The sequence below is a fragment of the Gossypium hirsutum genome, chromosome D04, assembly GCF_007990345.1.
Source record: "Gossypium hirsutum isolate 1008001.06 chromosome D04, Gossypium_hirsutum_v2.1, whole genome shotgun sequence".
Lineage (NCBI taxonomy): Eukaryota > Viridiplantae > Streptophyta > Magnoliopsida > Malvales > Malvaceae > Gossypium > Gossypium hirsutum.
This window is the reverse complement of record NC_053440.1, coordinates 24,604,600-24,620,885: the sequence shown is the minus strand read 5'-3', so window position 1 is coordinate 24,620,885 and position 16,286 is coordinate 24,604,600. Positions and strand designations below refer to the sequence as shown.

At 35.5% G+C, this 16,286-nt stretch overlaps 2 pseudogenes; one reads left to right on the top strand and one right to left on the bottom strand.

Moving 5' to 3' along the window:
* Window positions 1-10,220: 10,220 nt before the first annotated feature.
* On the top strand, window positions 10,221-13,139 carry LOC121216153 (probable protein phosphatase 2C 68; annotated as a pseudogene).
* Window positions 13,140-13,537: 398 nt separating this feature from the next.
* Window positions 13,538-16,074, bottom strand: LOC121216099 (actin-like; annotated as a pseudogene).
* Window positions 16,075-16,286: the final 212 nt, after the last annotated feature.

The following is a 16,286-nucleotide window of genomic DNA, read 5'->3' as shown; positions in this document are numbered from 1 at the left end:
GCCTTTAGGCGGATACCAAATGAATGACGAACCCTGTATAGTTACAAGGGATTAATAGAAAGGCTAGTGTGCATCAGAGTACGTGGCGAGGCAAATATATGAGTTAAGAGTAACAATATAAAATGCTCTAAAGTAAGGAAGATATGGGAAAATTCTGAGATAAGTATTGGGTGCAGTCTACCCCACCCGTAGATAATGATAAGACTATTGAGTATATAATAAGTTAAGTTTGATAATAAGATAAGTGAATAGGTTAAGGATTATGAAAAGATAAGATTTAGGAAAATATACAGAAGGTAAAAAGGTGTTAAGCATAGTATGTTTAAGTGCTTAAGAGAAGGAAAATGGCTTTGAAGGAAAAAAGATGGTAGCTTTAATATTGTACCCGCCAAAGAGGGTAGAAAGGTCAAGAAACACCTCAAGGATGCGCGGAACAACATATGTAATGTAGAATGAATGAAAAAAAGTCTCGTAAGGTTTAGCTCACTAAGTTCTTATGAACTTACAAAAATTATTTCTATTTTCAGGTTTGTAAAGGAATATGCGCCAGGAGACGAAGCCAAGGCTACGCCAAGGAAGCGACACGTTGGGCTGTTATGCATACAGAGAAAAACAAGTGGCGTGTCCAAGTCTGCGTGAATTTTAATAAGTAGTATTCCAAGCATACCCAGTATACTAAGAGATAAATTAGGAAATTTTGAAATCTTATTGAGCCGAAACAAAAACCATACATTGTATTTTTAAAAGAAAATCCATATTAGCCATAGATAGTCAATTATACTAGGTAAAATGTAAGTGTAACTATACAATGTATGCCATAAGAAATTCTGTTATACAAAGATAGACGATTACATCAATGAATAAGAAAGAAAATTTTCAAATTACATCTGTAAGAAGGATGTAACACTCGAGATTCAGATTCGGTAATTCGGGTTGGGTCGAGTGCGTTACATTGCATTCTCTAGTAACAACTTCACAAATCTATGCCAATACTTTCAAATGCACCTCATCTTTGTCCTATCAAATCAACCTTTCAAAGATATTTTCTATAAAGTTGGTAATTTAGGAAGAATAATTATGTGGTGTATCAAGGTCAGTGAACTTATCTTAGAGTTTTTTCCCTTATGAATTGTGTTGCTAAATGTATGTAGACTTTTTCACCAAATGATTATGGATGCAACAATCAAAGTGAATTAAATTATAACAACTCTTTTTTTAGTGGTGTAGTTTATAGTGGTTTTGAGACCACAATTCTAACATGTGAGTCCATAAATATTATTTATTTAATATTTAAGAGGTCAATATAGAGTCATATTAAAATTTGGTTCGGTAATTTTGACGTTTAGTTAGTTAATTAAAGAAAAAGGACTAAATCGTACAGTAAAGTTAATCATTATTAGCTTTTATGGGCTAAATGGGTCTAAAAGTATTCTTGAATGGATTTAAATGGCAAATAAGCCATTTGTAGGCTGAGGAGCAAAAGGAGGAATCCGCCCGAGGAGGGGCTCGCATCTGATTAGCTAGTTAGTGAGGCAATAGCTTACCAAGGCGTTGATCAGTAGCTGGTCCGAGAGGATGATCAGCCACACTGGGACTGAGACACGCCAGACTCCTACGGGAGCAGCAGTGGGAATTTCCGCAATGGCGAAAGCTTGACGGAGCAATGCCGCTTGGAGGTAGAAGCCACAGGTCGTGAACTTCTTTCCGGAGAAGAAGCAACGACAGTATCTGGGGAATAAGCATCGGCTAACTTTGTGCCAGTAGCCGCGATAATACAGAGGATGCAAGCGTTATCTGGAATTATTAGGCGTAAAGCGTCTGTAGGTGGCTTTTTAAGTCCGCCGTCAAATCCCAGGGCTCAACCCTGGACAGGTGGTGGAAACTACCAAGTTGGAGTACGGTAGGGGCAGAGGAAACTAATGGTTGGTTAATAAGTCAATTTTGGTGTTATAATAAAATTTTAATTAAAAATTAAGTTATAATAATAACATGTCATCATCCACTTTTCCATTTTAGTTCTTTCTTCTTTAACTGAATTCTAAAACTCAAGAATCCATAGCTCCTTTCTTCAAGCTTAATCGACCTTTTACATGGTATGTAAGTTAAGTCAATTTTTCATGAATTTTATGTTTTTGAGATCACTATAGCTTAATCTATCTAGCCCAGGGATTATTTTGAAATGCTGTTAAAGTTTGAAAACTTACCACTGATGTTCTTGAAGCTTTTAACTTGTTAATGGTTAAACTTGATGCTTGATAATGAATTAGGACTATTTAGTAAAGTGATTTTGAATAGTTTTGAGTTTAGGGACTAAAATGATAAAGTATTGACATTGACTTGAAATTTTTGTAAATTTCAGTACTTGAGGGTTTTATAGGGATAATATTGAATTCAACACTATGGGTTAGGGCTTAATTGTGAAAAATAAGCTTGTTTCGATTTTAGGGACAAAATTGAACAAAGTGTAAAACTTTAGGAAAATTGTGAAAAATGTTAATATGAGGTCATATGCATTAAATTACATGTTTTAAGGTAATTTAGACTCATAAATTAAAATAAAATTACTGTATAGGTCAAGAACCGATAGATAATCGTGGAAAAGAGAAAATTACAGACTAGTCTTGATACTGCAATCTTTATTGTTTAGCCCTGGGAAGTTCATACGGTATTGTTTTGTATATTTTGGTAATGTTATTATTGAAATTCTGTATTTTTGTGACACTAATTCTAAACTTAAATGGTATGGTTGATTTAGTGAGAAAATGGATTGATATGGAAAGTGTTATACGATTATTATCGAGCCCAGATTAAAATATGATAGGAGACAATTGGCATGCCATTAGGTTATTTTGTGCGCTGTATGGGATTGATATCTGATGAAATGATGATATATAACATGTTATATTACACTAAATGTACCGGAATCCAACATTTGTTGCAGATTACCTAGTTATATTTACAATGATCCTGACATGTTTCTAGGGGCTGATGTAAAGCCTACAAGCTTGGCACTTGGTGCCCAGGCGTGTTTCTGGAGGGATGTTAGCCTACAGGCTAGGAACTTGGTGCCTAGGCATGTTTTTGGTTAGATTAGCTCGGTTGAGCATTTTGGCATACCTTGGGTGGATAATTGAGTATCCGCATCTGTTCATATCCGTTCATCGGGCAGAGTTGTGCTTGTTAAATGACATAATGACTTGTATTAAGGCTTGGTAATAACATCTTGATGATGACTTGAAAATATTTGCTAATACTTATGGATAATTTGTAGTGACTTGATATGAAACAGTCTTGTTTAACTTGAATGGTTATTTGATTTGTGTATTATAAACTCACCTCTTGGTACGATTGTGGTGACATGATTAAATGTTAGTTAGTTATGTTGTTAAATTTAAATTATGATACCAAGGTATGTTATATCGTGTTACTACCTATGAACTTACTAAGCTTAGTTGAAGCTTACTTTTGTTATTTTCCTGTTTTCCTGTAGTTGTCTTGTTGCGGAATTGAGCGATTAGATCAACTAGAAGATTGCACTATCTAACTTCTTTTTGGTAGACTTTGGAATCTTTATATTTCAGTTTTGTGGTATATAATAGGAGTATTTGTTTATTTACATATGTGTTTATGAAGTATATACATATGTTTTGTGGTTATGCAATTATATATGTTTGATAGCCAAATGGTTATTGTTCATGGCTTATTATGGGAAATATTGAATGTGTACTGTGTATAGTATATAATAGAATGAGATGAAATGTTGATAAATGGATATTTTTGATGGAAAATGATTGGATGATAGCTTGGTTGGATGTTGTGGTAACATGGTTAGATATGGGATTTGGATGTTATGAAATGATATTTTCTTTGGTTCATTTGATGGTAAAGGTATTAGTGAATGTGATTTGGTTCATGGACATTAGTTGGTGAAAGAAATTATGGCATTTTGACACTTTACATGACATTGTTTTAGTTAAGTATATATGTGATAGAAAATGGAGTTGAACTTTAAGTTTTGATTGTTGTTTGTGATGGTGCTTTATGGTATATTGGTTAGAATTAGGAAAATGACATGTTTTGATATGCTTTTGATGTGTTTTAAGTTGATTTAATGAATGGTTTTTGGCATGCTTAGGACTTAAGTAAACCATTGATGGTATGTTTTGTATTTCAATGTATAATTTAGCACACATGGGCTGTAACATGGTCGAGTGTCACACATGGGTAAGTGACACGACCATGTGCTTTGTTTGATTTTGGTGACTTTAGGTACACACGGCTTGGCGACACGGTCATGTGACCCTTTTATACACGTAATCAATTTGTTGCACGATTTAGGGACACAACGGTGTGATATTGCACCACACGGCCGTGTAACCCTATTTTTTATTTTTACCCTATTTTTATGTTATGTTCTTTATTAGTCCTTGCTTGTTTCTAAATTGATTTTAAAGGTTCATAAGCTCGATTTAAAGTCTCATTTTTGAATTGATTTTAGAGGTTCATAAGCTCGATCTAAATTTCGTAACCCTAATTCGATGACGGAGAGGGTGAGGGGTATTACATAAACAACTTGGTGAAACAGGTCCTTTAACCATGGTGAACCCTATGCTTGGAGATAGTGGACTCTATATGTTGATGGCTACACTATGAATAATAGTTTTAGCGTAAGAATCTTGCTAATGGACCCCGTGAGAAACAAATGGCAATAAGTATTATTGTTTGAGTTAATCACTTTAAACAACATGGTAGAGAATAGATCAGATTGAAAGGATTATGAGTTGTGAGAATTGGGCTTGGCCAAGATCACAAGTTGGCTAGAAATATGTTCGAACATTTGACCAAGCCAAGTTCTAGCTAATCTCTAGAGCTAACAATGAAAAGAAAACGTCACTCACCAAGTTTACCTCGTCACTCAAAGTTTAATAGAGAGGTAAGATCTTATTTGAACATAGGGCTTGCCCCACCTATGAAAAGCATCCCTAAATCCTTTGTATCTCCAATAAGTTTACGTGGATAGTATTTAGGATTTATGCCTTTAGTGTAGTGATTTTGTCATGATTACATAAATATTATCTGGATTGACATATATTAGACTGGGCTCAAGTTGAATTTATCCTAGATCTATTTATGAATATATTCACTTATGATGATCATGTTGTGACTTACCTAAATCCTGAGTAAGTGAATGATTATGTGCTTGTAACACATGGGCTTTGATATATTTGAAACTTATTCTATCATAGTAGTGGACCAAAAGTTAGTATGTTGGGTATATGACTTATACATGACATAGCCTTACTCACGATAGTGGAATCATAGCTCGATTAAAGAGTACATGATATCATCTCATTGGCATTGTACGAATTATGAAAATAGATCGTGGCCATGAATCATTTTTCTTAAAGAAACTAAAGGCCTGAATGAGATAAGATAGGGTACTCGTACCCAGCTGGTAATGTATCTTAAAGTCCACACTGATAGTTCTAAGTAGGGGACTTGGTTATGCATAACACTAAAGCCATTTTTCTTGCAACACGACGAGGAAAATAGCACTAATTGGAATACACCCTACAAGTTCATCATGAAATCAACTATGAAGCTTACACCTAGCACAAATTGATGGAAACTGATCTGCCGTAATTTGATACGTCAATTAGGCTCTCCATTATGCTTAAAAAGCTTATTCTCAAGCAATTTAAATGTCTTTTTCGTAATTTTTGCTTTATTTTAATTATTTTTTAATAAGTGTTTAATGCATTTGTATTTTTTTTTTAGACTCAAATTGGTCAAATGTGCCATTTGGACCCTAATGATCGGTTAAGTGTTGTAAGAACTCAATGGTGGCCCGATTTTGAGCGAAAACATCACAAATGAGGGGATGTCAAAATATCAAAGCATGAAAATTGAGATACCCTCGACAATCCTGAAATGAAGAGAAAAATGAAGAGTACCTACAATGGTATCAGGATATCTTTATTTAGTATCATGATACCCAGCCTTCAAGAAAACTCCCCATTTTGAAACTGTTGATGATATCACGATATCCAAACCATGGGTATTGCGATATCACTTTCGTGGGGAGACAAAAATTGTCATAAGGGGTAGTCCTTGTCCAACCGAAGCACCAATCATAAAGACACATTGAGAGGCATTTTGGTCAAGAAAAAGGGGTCAGAATAGTTGCTAAAAAGAGCCAAAAATTGGCTGGAGAGAGAGAGAGAGAGAGAAGAGAGAGAGAGAGAGAGAGAGAGAGAGGAGAGAGAGAGAGAGAGAGAGAGAGAGAGAGAGAGGATGCATTAGGCACAATTTTTAGTCATCTTATTTTTCTTTCATTTCTAGGGTTTTAGTTCTTTTTCTCCATAGTTGGAAATTTAATTTTCTGCTAGTTTCTTTGTGTTTGTTTACATTTTTAGTGTTATTAATTAGTTAACACTGTAGCTTGGTTTATTTACATGTTTAGGACTCTAACTTGCTTGTAATGACATTTCATCTTTTTTTATGCATTTCGTTGTGTTCTTTTCTTTATTAAGAATCTCATTTTATTGTTCTTGTCATTTATCTTGTTGTTAGTTTTTTCTTTCACTCTTTCAAGTAAAAAAAAGCTTTCATCTTTTTGTTCAGTTTTATATTAATGTTTCATGTGTGTTTCTTTGATTTTTTCAGTTTAAATACGTTAATGTGTAACTAAACCCTAGGAGGTTGGTTGATAGAGATGTGGGTAAACTAATTTTGAGGGTCAGGAATTAAATTACAATAAATTAGACTAAACTGAATAAACTTTAAAACTTAGATTGACGTCCCTAAGGGCAAATCAAGATAAATGATATCGAGAGGTAATCTTATTAGGCACCAATTCATTAGTCCCAGATTAGTCGGGTGAGATCGAGAGATAAACTGAATTAATTTGTCTAATTTGGTAAAATTGAGATTGAGAGGTAAAAGGGAACCACTTTAGGAGTTTAAGCAATTGGATCACTATTTGATGACTAATGAACCACATGGAAGTCAACCAGCCACTGTTCGTTATTGATTGGATAGTTTTCTAACTTTGCATGCTTTATGATTTAGTCCTTTTGTTAATTAGCTAGTAAATTAGTTTAATATTCTCAATTTCATGGTCTGTCGTACTATGTTATTTAGCATGTAGATAGTTAGACTCTTTAATTGCATGTTATTAGCTACAATTCATCAATTGCCAACTCTTGTGGGTTTGAGCCTCGAAGTACTCCTATACCCGTTGTACAATTATATTATAACTAACCTGTTACACTTGTAGACACCTCATGTAGTTATTCTGATTTGATTGTTGTATTAGTGTTGATTCTCAGTGTTGGTGCACGCACGCCGAGGTATAGTCAAAAGCCCTCACAAGGATGAGGAATGCTGTGCATTTGAAGAAATATTATATTTGAGTCTAGCCATCTTAAGCACCTTGCTTTTTAGGCATAGTATTTTCAAGCACCTTACCTTTTCATGAATGGACTTTTCAAGCACCCCATGCCGTAAATGACAAGTCGAAGGGAAATAAACATGAACACTTTAAGAGCGATTATTCTTATGACAAGTTAAAGGGGAAATCAACATTTAGAGAGGCATTCATTTTTATAACCTTTGGATTCTTCTCCACAATGTTGAACTAATGAGATTTTAAACTCTTAAGGTTCATTTGTCTTGTAACAACATGTGGTTAACAAACTTGCTAAGACAAAACACATAACAAAGTAGTAAATACAAAGGCAATAGAAATGGAAATAAAGTTTTATTAATCAATTAATAGTTTACATCAGATAACAACTCTTTAAAGAACATTCTTAGGATCTTCCCAGTAGAAAGGTTAGAAATAAAAGGGTTAGCATGAAGTGACTTAATATGTATAGAATAAGGGGCATCAATACTAATATATTACTAATGAAACTTGCCTCTTCGCTATTTTCTTCTTCAAGGTGGATGATAAAGCTTACTGAGCTCACTAGGTCAACCTAAAAGGCCTCCTGCTCAATGCTTATTGGATAGTGTATGTTGAAATTGTTAAAATATCTAAAACAATACTCAAATTTACCTTTGCAAAACCAAAGGGCCATGGGTTACCTTGATACTCAACATTGTCAAATCTTGAATGTATCAAGACTGCTCAATAGTAGCATTCACCTTAGCTTCCTCCACAACCTTTTGACACTTCTTAACTCCTGGCAAGCTGCGCCTCCAACTCCCCATCTTGGCTCCAAAATCTGCTAATTGTTTCTTAAGGCCAAGATTCTATCATTCATCCTTACATTAAGCTTCTCTAGTGAGGCCACCCTCGAGCTTTCAACCTTACAATTAATATGGACTTCCTTCATGCTCTGAGTCACCTATTTACTTTCCCCTTATAAACCTCATCGAAGGACTTAAGCTTTCGAAGATTCCACCAACTTCTTATTAGCCTCTTTTTAGTCATTAATCTTATCCCTAGTGTCTTGCCACTTGGCATTAGCCTCATCTTCAGTATTGGAAGGCCACCATCCTTTCAATGCCATATATTCCTAGAAAATCTTCCAGAAGTAGTGACTGAATAGACTATATCATCTCAACGGGGTGGCCCTTTATTAACATTGTGTGCGTCTTGAATGAAGTAAACATAGTTTTCATCATTCGAGTTTTCTCAACATGCAAAGGGTATTCCCCAACATTAATATGTTCTTATAATGAGAATAATGATGGGGGATTTCTTTAGAACCTACTTGTGAACCCAAAACCTGCTTCTATTCGTCCATTTAAGGTAAAAAGAAGAAGGGGCACTTTACGAGCTGCTTAGAGAAGCTAGGTAAGTTAGGCTTGGAAAGCGAAATAAAAGCATCCCTGTAAGAGATATATAGATAAATCTTGCCTTTATAACCATCTTTTGAAGGTGCACCTAGAGGAGTTAAGTCTCTAGAAAGGTGTATATTTACGAGTGACACTCTCTTAGATGAACCCCACGAATCCCCTTCAAAGGATCTCTCAAGATGTGAGGCTCCCTTTCTTTACCTAAGTCTCCTTTGTCTTCAACTTCTTTGAAACATATTATAGTGAGAAGAAGATGACCTCTTAGAATAGCTATACATCAATTGCATGATGTGATCATGTCTTTTACCCTAGTACCTCCTCCTCTTTGTCTTTGTTCTTTTCCAACAACAGCCTTCTGCAAAACATAGAAGATGTTAAGTATCACCACAAGCTTCAATGCATCAAATCACAAAGTCAAGGTCAGGTTTACAGCATATAGTGTTGACCCCTCGCTTTCCCATCTCCTTATGCTCTCACTTACATTTTAAGCTCAATATCATAAGCTTGCCTTTTCAGGCTCATAATTATTACACATTGCTCCTCCTTCTAAAAGGGTACCTTGTCTAAAAGCATTGTCTCGAAATGTCTCTTTAAACCTCCCCATCAATTGAGGGGTAACGATTATGCCTAAAGGCCTCGCCAGATCAACCACTTTGACCAAGAAAAGCTCACCTACAAAGAAGCCCACCAAATTCCCATACGCCCTCATATGGGCGATTACCATGTCATATGAAGGTCCATTCAGAGCTTCCTTAATTATATCACATAATGACTTCAAAGACTAGGCATACCTTATAAATCACATTCTAATACAACACCCCAAGGGTCTACTAGTAGCATTCCATGGTCCTACGTTATAGGACACCTTCCCAAAGGGATCCATACCAAGCTTATATATAAACTTCTGTATCCAGAAATACTAAGCATTCCACACACAAGTTTAACAACCCGAAACTTTTAATGATATTCACACATCATTATAACACATGCAACCACTGCTCTAATCTATGATATAAATTTAAATTTGAAGCATTAATCGTTTTAATAATTATATAAAAATCAACGTTTAATTAGTAGAGATAAATTTCAACGCCTGAGAGGCCGGTCCCAGATCTAAGGCATCATTCATCTTCAAATTAATGGCATCATGTATTCTCAGTCAAAATATAATAAATTAGAAAGAAAACAATATATAAAATGACAACTTTCTATTTTCTTAGGAAAAATGAAATAAATAAATAAAGAAGCATTGCTATCTGGTATTGCTATTGCTTAAGGATTCGTCACTTTTCTTTCCCTCTGAAAAGAGGAAAAAAGAAAAACAAAAACAAAGAAAAGGAAAAATGTCACTTTCCTCTCTATAACTCTCACGGTCACCCCACTTTCTCTCTGTTTCTCTGATCCATCAAGTGTTTTCTTTTCCTTTTTTTTTTAAATCTTTTTTTGTTTTACATTTCTTCTGCTTATTTGATTCATCACTCTAGCTATTACCCTTTTCAAGTCTTTCATACTTTCCTCACTACTTTTCCAACAAACCCAATCTGAAATTCACTTCTTTTGATCAAAACTATTTGGTCCAAAACTTCAAGTATCCAAAAGCCTCAGGAATCCCATTGTTTTCCTTTTCCATTTTTTGTTTGTTTCTAAGGGAAATGAGGGATGTTTTCATGGTTGGCAAGGATAGCTCTGGCTTGTTGGAGACCAGTGAGTCGATATGCCCGTATGAACAAGGATTACAACAATAGCAATAGTGATGAACTTGAAGAAGATTCTTTTTCTTTACGTGACTCGCTTCTTTGGTGTAGAGACCTTGAAAAACACTCTTGTGGTGATTTTTCATTTGCTGTTGTTCAAGCCAATGAGATCATTGAAGATCATAGTCAAGTTGAGACTGGCAAAGATGCAATTTTTGTTGGTGTCTACGATGGACATGGTGGCCCTGATGCTTCTCGCTTTATCTCTGATCATCTTTAAAATTTGATTAGTAAGTTTCCCTTTTTACTTTTTTCCTTTGAAGTTTGTCAATTTCTTTTCTTTTTTAAGTGGATGCTTCAGAGTTGTTTAGGGGTTTCAATGATTTATGTTCTTTATTTATCTGTAGTGAGTTGAGTTCTTGGGGATTTTTTTACCCTTGATTTTAACACTTGTAATTTTCTTTACATACGGTGGTAAAGTTATGACTTTCTTTCTTCTTTAGTCTCAATGTCTTTAGCTATATTCTTTCAATATAAGCCTCTTGTTTTTGTTTTGAGCCATCTTGTATACATCTTTGCTTAGATTTCTTGGATGTTATTTGTTTATTTATTTATTCATTTCTTTTTCCACGATTGTTTGAATGTAGTTTATGTTGGTAGCCAAACTAGTTTCATTTTTGCAGTCGGCTGTGATAGATGCTGGTTAAAGCAATCTTATATGAATTTGTATTTTTCTGTTTGTCTATTTCTTGGTGCAAAAAAAAATAAAAAATATTATGATTGATCACAGTGTAGGATTTTTGGGAATTCTAATTTGGTAAATAAAATTTGTTTTTAATGGAAATTTAGGCTTAAATTATGTCAACTTGTCACAAACAAAGTAACTTGCCAGTAGTGGACTCTGGAATTCATCTTTGGTTAACAAAGACTTACATTATTATTGGACTTAATTAGAGTAAAGGAGCTCTGATACAAAGATTGAACTGTATGATTGTGTTCTTCATTCCAGAGTAATGATGCTTTCTTTGTATTGCTTTTGGTATTAATTGTAGAAACTATCTTACATATATCATTTAGCAGGGCTTCTCGGGCAAATGGAACCATTCGGAAGATATTTTAAAATGCTTTCTCCGCAACTGAAGATGGGTTTCTCCGCTTGTGCGTAGGTCTTGTGGAATAAAACCGTTAATTGCTGCAATCGGATCTTGTTTTCTGGTGGAGTTATATGGAGGGGACGTTATATGTCGCTAATTTGGGTGATTCTCGAGCAGTAATCGGTATTTAGGTAGGTCAATAAGATAGTTGCTGAGCAGTGACTAGAGATCATAATGCAAGTATAGAGGAGGTAGACAGGAGCTGGAGGTCGTTTGCATCCTGATGATTCTCATATCGTTTTATGAAGCATGGAGTGTGCGTATTAAAGGCATCATTCAGGTATGCTCTCTTTTTTCATTTGGTATATATGATTTTTTCAGGTGGGATCATACTAGAACACACAAAAGAAAGGCTTACTTTTCTCTTACATAAGCGATAATGGAGCATAATTTGCGTGCGTAGTTTTTAAGGTTGTTTGGATATGATATTACACCCTGAGCAGATATATATATACAAGCTGTTCTATGATTATCAAAGGATTGGTCTTCAAATATCAGATTACGAGTCAAAATGTTGATTTGTTTACTGCCTTAATCTATTTCCTTTGACTCATTCTTAGGTACCTCCTTACGTCATTCAGTGTTAATTTCTCTCTGAATCTTAAGGATTCATTTTGAGGCTTATTTTGCTATATGTACGTTTACTCATAGCCTTCCTGTTTTTTTTACCCTGCTTTTGGTCATATATTACGGATATTTGTAGATATTGTTGATGGCCAGAACTTTTTCTTTTGTAATGGCAAAATGCTCCAACTTCTGTTGATTCGTAGCTATTACTGGTGCTGTACGATAATCATATTCGCGAGCTGTGCATTGTAGTTGGTTCTTGATATGAACTATTTAATTCAATTGTGGTTTTTTCTTTTACATGGAGGTCAGTTTGATGTTGGTTTGCTTGTTTGACTGTTGTATGTTCTTTGGGTTGCCTATGACTGGTACACCAGTTTCCAGATCTATTGAGATGATATTTGAAGAGCCTGAGTTTTCTCGTCCTTCTTTCCCACGGTTTCACCTCTCTAACCATTCGCGACTGTGCTAACAGCAGAACCATTGTTGTGCACCAGGGTTTTACAACCTAGTGAAGTTTCTCATTTTGCATCGGATGGACTTTGGGACATTTGACGATCAGCAGGCCGTCGAGATTGTTTCCACTCTCCCACGAGCAGTAAGCGCGAACTTTTATGCATAGGTTTACATTTCTTGTACCATTTATCTCACTGTCAACTCTCTCCCGGAAAATGTCAGGAATTGCAAGAGGCTTATTAAACAGCTTTAACGAGCGCTAGGAAAGGGAGATGAGATATGATGACCTGAAGAAGGTAGATAAAGGGATAAGGCGTTTTTCCATGATGATATTACGGTTGTTGTCATCTTTATAGACCAGGAGTCGCTGAGTACGAAGATGCCTGTTCTGGAGCAGTCTGTAAAGGGGTTCGCCGACTCCATTGGACCATCAAACTTCAACATTCTTTAAGTCTTGAGATGTAATCAGGAAATGCAAGCACATTGTGGTCTATCATCATCTGATTAATAGCTTGCACTTCAAATAATCAGTGGGTTCTGTACGGATTTTACTTTCTTTTTTTCTTTCTCCTTACCAAGCAAGAAAGTTTGAACTAATTTTGATTTACTAGTATACTTTGATTCCCACTTTATGATGATACCCTTTTTAAGAAAGCAACATTTTCATTTTTTTCTTTTTCTTGCTCATTTTCCATTATCCTTTCATTTTATTCGTATGTTTAGCGAGTGAATTTGAAGATTACAACATCGCCCAAATAATTAAGAAAAAACCACTCGTTTTTTTAACATATTAATAATAATAAATGTATGCATCTCTTTAACAAAGTAAAAATTCCCTAAGATAAGCTAGTGAATTATCTAATAAAGAATTCTCTGATCATCCAAAACCATATCTGGTAACAAATCAATCCATACACCACCTTCTTCTACACTCAAAAAAAAAAAAAAAAAGGAATCCCTCCATAAAGCACACTGGAAACCAACTCAACGAAGGCCGGGAAAAAAAAAGGGGGGAAATAATTACACAGAGCAGAAAAAAAAAAGCACCACTGATTTATAAGCTTTGCTGTATACAACGTATACTGTATGTATAGCTCTTCTCTAGAGCGCATTTCCTGTGCACAATTGATGGCCCAGACTCGTCGTACTCTGCCTTTGAAATCCACATCTGCCAAAGTATCACTTTTTATATCTTAAAGTGCCCATTCGTTCACAGTCAAAATGTGATAAACAAACATTGTCTAACCATTCTCCATCCACCATTAGTTAATTTAAGTAAGGGACATAGCCCTTGTAAGTAAGTTTTTTATAGCATATTTACCGTAAAACATGAAGATTGTGAAAAATTGTGAAGGAACCAACAAATGAGCATAAGATAGTGTACTGCTGGAAGTGCAGGATGCCCAAATGAGCCTCCTATCCACACATATACTTCCTCTTGGTGCAACCATTTAATCTTCATGCTGCCTGATAAATGCTGTATTTCCTCTCATCCTGTCACATTCCGGACTAGTGGCCACACTGAGACATGTTCGTAGTTCCTCATATATCCACATTACATTGATTGGTGTATGTCGTTTCGATCCACAGTTCATCCGATCTGGTGTGGAAGGATTTGGACAACGATCTCCAGCCCCAATGGTAATAACCTGTCCATCAGGGATTGCCATGCTTTCTAACGCGAGCTGGTTTTTGCTGTCTCCAACTCTTGTCAACATAAGCTAGCGTGCTCAGCTCACATTTCTCCGAGTTGTGAAAGAATAACCACGCTCCGTTAATATTTTCATGAGAGCATCAGTGAGATCACGACCGCTAGGTCGAGACGCAAGATGGCATGTGGAAGAGCATAGCCTTCATAGATAGGGACTGTGTGGCTCACACCATCCCAGAGTCCAAAACAATACCTAAACAAATTAACCATGGCTGTTACGGTAAGAGTGACTACAGAACATATTTGTTCAAATGTACAATCACTATTATTCTATGACAAGCAGAATAAACTTGGTAATGAGACCAAAGTAATTTTTGAACTAGAGGAATAGAGGATTGCTGCTAATATTTTTTTCACGTTCATGGAAACGGGGAAGTTAAGATACCAGATATTCACTCAAGCAAGTTGTTGCAAGAGTAATATGCATGTCTGAAATGTAGAATGATATGTTTATATGGACTTATATAGATCTTGATTTACGATGCTTGATCATGACAAATGAAGTTAGCAAATCTGTTTTCTAATAAGATCCAGGCAACAATATTTCCAATTTTGCATGGTACCTAAATTTTGTTTTAGCCTTTTCAGATATAAATCTTATTAACCTATCGTTGGATGGATATAAGTTTCACATGCATAATGTTTAACAATCAAGAGAAAGTGCATACCGGTTGTACGGCCACTGGCATACAAGGAAAGAGCTTGGATAGCAACATACATAGCAGGGGCATTGAATGTCTCAAACATAATTTGAGTCATTTTTTCACGATTGGCCTTTGGGTTAAGAGGAGCTTCTGTGAGGAGAACCGGATGTTCTCGGGGCAACTCGAAGCTCATTGTAGAAGGTATGATGCCAGATTTTCTCCATGTCATCCCAATTGCTAACAATACCATGCTCAATTGGGTACTTTAAAGTCAAAATACCTCTTTTCGATTGAGCTTCATCTCCCACATAAGCATCCTTTTGGCCCATACCGACCATCACACCAGTGTGACGTGGGCGACCAACAATGCTAGGGAATACAGCTCTTGGAGCATCATCTCCAGCAAATCCAGCCTGAAAAGTTGGACATGAATCAGCATCTAAATAAAAGACTGATCAATAAAACCAATGTGCTTATTCCAGACTAATACTACACTACTATCAACATACTGCTATAAGATGAGATGGATATCATCTAAATGCTTACCTTGACCATTCCAGTCCCATTGTCACAAACAAGAGGCTGAATGTCTTCGTTTTCTGCCATTTTCTATTGCCTGTTTCATAGACAAACACCAACAATCATATATATATATTAATAAATGATCTCATATCAGATCATCACCAAAAGCTATTTCTAAGATATGGCACTATTAGCATCCCAATTCGAAAAAGATCATGAAAAATGAATTATACACGCATTATTTCCACCATAGTGAACTTCAATTGAGGAATTAAATCGAAAAACCTTTTATTCAACTCTTATCTAACTCCAAAACAATAAATTCACATTCTATGAGATGATAAAGCAGCAGAATTAGCAATAATTAAATGCAAAATAAGTGAAAAAGTCGCAATTTTACATTAAAAGATGCTGAAGTTGAAGATCTAAGCGTCGAAATCCGATCTAATTAGTGCCTAAAATTGATAGATAAAAATAGAAACGAAATACCTTTGCTTTGGATTCTCTCCCTTAGACGGAGTGTTGAAGTTGTGGAATTGTGCAGTTAAAGGTACCCGCCCTTTTATTTTAAAGAGGGACAACACTGCAAATGAAACTCCATTTCAAATGTAAATTCGTCTTAAATTCACATGAAATTCAAATTCCGGATGATCTTGTCCGTCCATTTCCACTGTTCCCCATCTACGGACCCCATTTCTCGTCACGTTCTTGGTGGAAACAGCTGGCTCCC